Below are 7,788 nucleotides of genomic sequence, written 5' to 3' on the forward strand. Positions count from 1 at the left end.
CGACAAATAAGAAAAATCTAATTCGGCCCATGCAGCCTGGAAAGCCGTGGATGGCCAGATCCGATCATGTTTGATTGCGGTCATCTCTCCCACGGTTCAGAAACACGTCCGATCCTACACAACTGCTTCAGCCCTATGGACGGCCCTCGCAACACGCTATGCATCAATTTCCCACTCTCATATTTTTCAATTGCGTGATCGTCTCCACACAATTACCAAAGGCACGAAAACTATGGCGGAGTATTTAGACGAGGTCTCCACCATCATCACAGCCCTCGACACCGTGAACGAAATCATTCCCGAAAAAGATCTCGTCATGTGCGTCGTTCGGGGGCTCCCATCAGCTTACTCCTCCATTAAACAGGCAGTTCGCATCAGTCCAACGCCCGTTGACCTGGCTACTCTCTCCTCGTGGCTAAAAAGTGAAGAAATCAACGTGGATCTGGAGAGCAAACTTCTTCTCCGAGAAGCCGCTGTTATGGAGCCGGCCACCGCCCTCACCGCAAGCCAGAACTATCGCGGGGGGCGTGGTGGCGGCCGGCAGGGGAGCCGCGGCGGCTACGGCAGAAACAGCGGAGGCCGCGGGCGCGGCGGTCGGCAGGGCAGTCGTCCGCCGTACGACGGTCAGCAGCACGGCAGCAACAACAGCCTGCACTCCTTCGGCAGCGGCGGGCAGTCATCTTCCAGCGGCGGGCAGGGCACTTACGAGCGGGATCGTCCAACTTGTCAAATCTGTCAGAAAACAGGACACACCGCTGTTCGTTGCTGGTTTCGGTATGAGGAGAGCCGAAATAGTGATAACCGTGCCAATTATGCATCTCAAGCCGGCCCTTCCTCTGAATGGCTGTTGGATACTGGGGCCAACATGCACGTTACTTCTGATCTATCCAAGCTTAACGCTCCAAATCCATATCATGGCTCCAATGGTATTACTGTTGGCAACGGTGAGTCCCTTAATATTTCTCACACTGGCACGGGTACCATTAAAACCCCCACCGCTATCTTTCACCTAGGTAACCTTACCCACGTCCCTTCTATTAAATCCAATCTCCTTTCAGTTCACCAATTCACAAAAGACAATAATTGCTCACTCTTGTTCACCTCTAATGATTTTCAGATCCTAGACAATACTACCAAGAGGGTGATTTTTCAGGGCCCCTGTGAGCATGGTCTGTACGTTCTTCCTGGCACAAGTTCGTCTGCCCACCCAGTTTCAGAAAGCGTTCCTGTGGCTCCGGTGGCTCTTTCGGCTGATGGCCACAGTCTGTTGTGGCACAGTCGTCTGGGTCACCCGTCTACTCAAATAATAAATTCTTTAATGTCTCAATTAGGTTTTTCTTCCATTCATGTAAACAATTGTGACTCCTGTTCAATTGCTAAATCTCATAAATTACCTTTTACTTTATCTGAGAAGCGTACAACTGCACCTTTTCAACTTATTCATTCTGACCTATGGGGTCCTACTGCTGTTCCTTCATTTGCTGGTTTTCGCTATTATATTTGTTTTGTGGATGATTTTACAAAATACACTTGGTTGTACCCACTAAAACACAAATCACAGGCATACACCACCTTTGTCACTTTTGAAAAAATGGTCAAAACACAATTCAATTCTCATGTTAAACTTTTTCGAAGTGACAATGGAAAGGAATATGTCAATAACATCTTTGGCCAGTTTCTGCAATCCCTGGGAATTATACATCAAACCTCCTGTCCATACACTCCCGAACAGAATGGGGTGGCTGAGCGTAAGCATCGCCATCTCATTGAAACGGTGGTTACTCTTCTACATCAATCTCATCTCCCTGTCTCCTTTTGGGTAGAAGCTCTAGCCACCGCAAACTACCTCATTAACAGAATGCCCAGTCACACTCTCTCCAACAAATCACCCTATCAACTCCTTTACCAAGAACTTCCCAATTATACCAACCTCCGCGTCTTTGGGTGTCTTGCCTACCCTTGGCTACGCCCTCATATTACTCACAAATTACAACCCCGATCCCGTCCTTGTATTTTTTTGGGCTATCATCCTACCTCCAAGGGTTATCGCTGTCTTGACCCACAAACTCATAAAGTCTACATATCTCGTCATGTCAAATTTGTCGAAAATGAGTTTCCCTACGAGTCTATTTCCTCCTCCACAAATACATCATTCATTGGCGTCCTTCCCCTTTTTCCAACATACTCACAGGGTCCCTCACCACCTTCCCCCACACCTCCACCCACTACCCAACCACCCCTCATCACCCCTTCGACCGTCACCCACAATACACCCGCAACCACCACCCACACTCACAACCAACCCGAACCACCCCATACCCACAACATCTCCAGCCCGATCCGTTTTGGGTCCTTCCCGGCCACCCCCGAATCACCACCGCCCGTGCCACCCCCCAATACTCATCCCATGTTAACCCGTGGCAAAGCCGGTATCTTTAAACCCAAAACCTTTCAGGCTACCATACTACCAAATACACCCCTTCCCGATAGTGAACCAACAACCTACTCTGTTGCCTCAAAAAATGCTTATTGGCGTCATGCTATGGATGACGAGTTTAAGGCTTTGACTGATCAGAAAACTTGGGTTCTTGTACCTAAGCCCCATGGGCGGCACCCAGTGGGCTGTAAATGGGTGTACAAAATTAAACACAATGCGGATGGCAGTATTTCCAGGTACAAGGCTCGTTTGGTTGCTAAAGGCTACAATCAGGAGTATGGGCTTGATTACTCCGAGACATTCAGTCCTGTTATTCGGCAGGAAACCATTCGCCTGGTACTGTCACTCGCCGTGCGCAACAATTGGCTCATCAATCAGTTGGATGTTTCCAATGCTTTTCTTCATGGCATGCTTGATGAAACTATCTACATGACGCAACCACCGGGCTATGTTGATCCCCGCTTCCCTCAACATGTTTGCAAACTCCAGAAGTCTCTGTATGGGCTCAAGCAAGCCCCCCGTGCTTGGTACACACGTCTGAAAACGTTCCTCCAGGGACTCGGCTTCACGTGTTGCGTACACGACACGAGTCTGTTTACTCGACATTCAGCACACGGTACAGTCATTCTTCTTGTCTATGTAGATGATATCATTATTACAGGCTCTACTGCAGCTCTCATTCAGGATGTCACTCGAGCTATGCATACTACCTTCAAAATGAAGGACCTTGGCCCGTTACATTATTTTCTGGGAATGGAGGTTTCTCGGACAGGCAGCGGCTTGTTTCTTCATCAGTCAAAATATGCTCGAGATCTGTTGCAGAAAGCTGGACTGGAAAAATGCACCAGTCAACCAACACCGATGGCAGTCTCTTCGTCTACGAATGGAGCCGACACCCCCTTTGCCGATATCACCCACTTCCGCAGCCTCATTGGGGCTCTACAGTATCTGGCCATTACCCGTCCTGACATCCAGTTTGCTGTCAACCGAGTTGCTCAGCGCATGCATCAACCAAGTGAACATGATTACCATTGTCTAAAACGCATTCTCAGGTACATTTTTGGCACTCTTGGTCGTGGTTTACTCATTCGACCCGGGGACTTGGAGCTTCGGGGTTTCTCAGATTCAGATTGGGCGAATGATAAAAATGACAGAAAATCTACATCGGGGTTTCTCGTTTTTTTGGGGCCGAACCTGATCTCCTGGTGTACAAAAAAACAACCCAAGGTCTCTCGGTCCTCGACTGAAGCTGAATACCGCGCCCTTGCTCTTCTTGCTGCTGAGACCATGTGGGTCACATATATTCTTCGCGAACTCCGCGCCACTCACACTGTTCCTGCTCTCTATTGTGACAACAAATCAACCATCTGTGTGGCCAAGAATTCCGTCCTACACACCAGAATGAAGCATGTTGATACCGATTGTCTCTTTGTTCGCGATGAAGTTCAGGCCGGCACCATGACTGTGCAGTATGTACCCACTGAAGAACAACCGGCTGATATTCTCACCAAGCCTCTCCCGAGCCGACAGCACGATTACCTCAGTTCCAAGCTTCTGTTCGCTTCCGCTCAGCTCAGCTTGAGGGGGGATAATAACAGATAGTATTAAATAAATAGTATAAAATAATATTAGTATTGACTGTGTACTAATCCTAGTCCTATTAGGATTATTACTCCTTAATCCTAGTCCTATTAGGATTAGTACTCCTTCCTATATCTCCTATATATATCTCCCATGTATTCCCTTAACACTTGAATACAATCAATATTCCTTCAGCTTTAATGAATTTATCTTAATAAATAATGTTCTGTCATTCTATGACATGTAAGAAGTTAAAATTAAGTTTGAACCCACATAAAATCACATATACCCGCAGCCCACCTTGACCCACATTAATTAAAAAGAAATCCACTTCAACCCACCCCGCTTTAGACCCGCCCCACATAACCTTAAGCCCGCCCCGCCTCACATACCCTTAAACCTATCCTGCCCCGCATCCAGTTCACCTTATTGTCATTCTTATTTTTCATGGTCGTCTAAAAACAATGGTAATCAAATTAGTGAATATAAACGCCTTAAAATGTACAAAACCATTTATGTTGAGAAATTTAAAATTTATATATAAACAAACAAAAAACACTCTTATATATATCATATAAAATTTTTGTCAAGAAAATTCAAATGAATATACCTTCCCCCTTCTAGATTCGCCCTTGCATAAAAGTGGCTAAAATGCAAGAATTTTGTGTCAATAATACTGAACAAATGATATCTCTTGGTATTTTCTATATCTCTTATATATAAAAATGACGATTTTTTATTAAAAAAGATCACAAAATCCGAAAATTGAATTTGTAATTGACCTATAAAATGAAGTTTAACTATTTTGAGGTGTTTAACGTCACATGCAAAAAATATTAAGTGGACTGAATTGGACATATCACATCAATTTTAATCTCTTTTCCCATTAATTTATGTGATGTTTGCTTCTTTTTTTTTCAAGTTATTTCCAAAAAAAAGTCTTTTCATAGTCCTATATTAAATGTCCACTTTATTATACATAATTATTTCAATCATTTGGATCTCATTTATTCTTAAAATTATTACTTTGTTAATTTTGTAAATTAATCAAGTTTGTAAACCTTCAGATAAAAAATTCTTTAAGTGCAAATTAATGAAATTTATCATTTTTATTTATCATTTTTTATAATAAGAAAATAAATAACTAAATTAAAATAAAAAATACATATTTTATCTTTAAATTTTTAATAAATATATAATCACATTAATCTATACGATTTCTATTATATGTCACATTCCAATTTTCTGTTTATTTTTAATTTTTTTTTATGTCGAATTAAATTGTATCACGTAAATTGATATGGACAAGACAATACAACTAAGGACAACGTAATTAATTGCCCCCACCACCCACCCCACTCACCCCACTCCATATTACAATTCTGTAAAATTTAATTTAAGGAGAAAACCTATCTCCCCCTTTCCTTTTTTAGTTCCCTCTTTGATACTTTTCTAACTTTTGATACTTTTCTAACTTTTTTGGATGTTTGCAGTAGTAATTTTAGTTGTTGATAAGCTTGAAATTTGCTTTCTCTTTTTGTTTAAAACTCAAATCTTTCTCATTTGGGTGTTGTTAATTTTGTGAAATAGAAGCCCTATCTTCCACTTTGTACTTTTTTTGTGGTAGATGTTAGTTTTGTGAAATAGAAGCCCTATCCAAATTCTATACGAAAATACTTTATATGTGTTTACTTTAACCTAATCCAAACAATTTTACATCAAGAGTTGCAAATTAAAGAAATCAATGCAAGTGTCATCTACGAATTATACACCTTTTCTTTTATTGTTAAAGTTGTGACATGTTTGTTTGTTGTTCGTGTAGTATATACTCTGTCCTTATAAATCGTATTCTTTTTTAATTTCTACAAATTATCATTCCACTAGATGAACAAAGACTATGTTCACCTTCTCTTGATCGACTTAGCAATCTTGCCATTCATTTAATTGATGACATTTTAAATAGGTTGTCTTTTCAAGATTTATAAGAACTAGTACACTTTCTAAGGATTGGCAATATACTTGTTCAAAATTTACACAGGTTAAATTTGATCAAAAGGTCTGGGAAACACCAGAGGACTTGACATCCCCTACCATTGGATTTATTCCTATTCTTGATTGTTTCCTCTGGTTTCATATAGGAATAACGTTGAAAGTTATCCTAGACTTTACTAGTCTAAAAGTATGTCCTAAATAAAAATTCTTGATCTAACTTGGACTAATCCCTTAATAGGAAAGAGTTCCTACTAACAAAAAAGTAAGTTTCCTGAGAGAATTCAACAAATAACATAACTTTGCAATAAACAACCAAAGACTCAAATCATATATCATATAAGAGCATCCATGAAATGTAAAAACCATCTCTGTTCCCAAACACAGTATTCAAAACATTTACAATTCTATGTTTCCAAGCAGATAAAATCTTTATAGTACCTTAAAGCAAAGGCAAAACACAGCCTTACTACTCATCAACCAAACATCTTGTTTCTGTTTGCACTTTCAAAACATTTTAGCCAAAGATTAAGAAGGATTGTGATAACGATACTAATCAACAAGATACACAACTTTTGCTTTAGATGATGCTCGTTGAGACTTTGTTATCTCCATGAATACATTGAGAGATTCGTTAGTTTCCATTTGACGAGGCTTGATTACCATTTTCACCAGTGCTGGAGACTTTGCCAATAAAACCTTGATAAGCTGCATTTCACCCTCTTCTAATAGTACATCATAAAACTAACTGTCCTCAAATGATTAAATGTGATATACAAAAAGCTTGCAGGAATCTCATCAAAAACCTCATGGGGCACAGATTCAAAAATAATCTCCATCACTAATGATACTCCCTCAAGAAAAATCAAGAAAAAAACATTAAGTCATTACATACGAATATAAAAACATGGAAAAGATAGAGAGAAAAATAAAAATTAGTGACGACCTTAATTTCAATTTCTTCCAAATTTGGGGAACTTCGTATAATGCAAAGAATAACCGAAAGCTAAAAAAACTCTCCAAGAGTAGTCCAAGATATGAAAAGGTATTTCAGACAGTTAAGAGCTAATGGAAGCCTTGTTGGTATAACTTCAGTAGATCCATTATCGAACTACAAATAAAATGACAAAATCAGGATGACATGAAAATGCATTACCATTAAGTAAAATGAAGCAACATTACCTCAAAAAGATCCCAGCTGAAACACTCAAGAGGAAGAATAGACGAAAAAATACAGACAAAATCATCTTCATCCTCTAGAACCAATTCTCTAGGCGCATACAGAACATTGGAAAGAACAGGAACATTTTCAAGATATATCAATTGCATATCGCCATGAAAGACAAATAACCTTAGATTAGGAGCATCAATACTCATGAGGTACATATTGTCTATGTCTTTTAGCAACAAATCCTCAAGCAACGGGTTATTAGAGATCAAACTTTCAAACGTATTAGAAGATAATGTGACATATTTCAATTTTAGCCTAATCAACTTATTAAGTCCCTGAGAGAAACATGGAAATTGTATTTCACATTCCATAAGATACAAATGCCTCAATGCTGAACAATAAAAAAAGAAGTTGGGCAACCTGTATAGAGGATAAGTAAATGGAAGTTTTAAGACAAAATGTTGAATGTGATCAGTGTCGAGGGAAATAATCAGACGATTAACATTAGGACACACTATTAGACTAATAATATTGAGGGTGACCTTCACTATTATTCCTCTATGAAACCTGAGTAAACTATCAAGAATCGGAATAAATCCAATGGTAGGGG

General features: G+C 40.0%; 1 pseudogene; it reads right to left on the reverse strand.

Annotated features, from left to right (window-relative positions):
• The window catches only part of LOC107016777, a 20,084-nt pseudogene extending 12,748 nt beyond the window's left edge, over positions 1–7,336 (reverse strand).
• Positions 7,337–7,788: the final 452 nt, after the last annotated feature.

Source organism: Solanum pennellii, chromosome 4, assembly GCF_001406875.1.
Source record: "Solanum pennellii chromosome 4, SPENNV200".
Classification (NCBI taxonomy): domain Eukaryota; kingdom Viridiplantae; phylum Streptophyta; class Magnoliopsida; order Solanales; family Solanaceae; genus Solanum; species Solanum pennellii.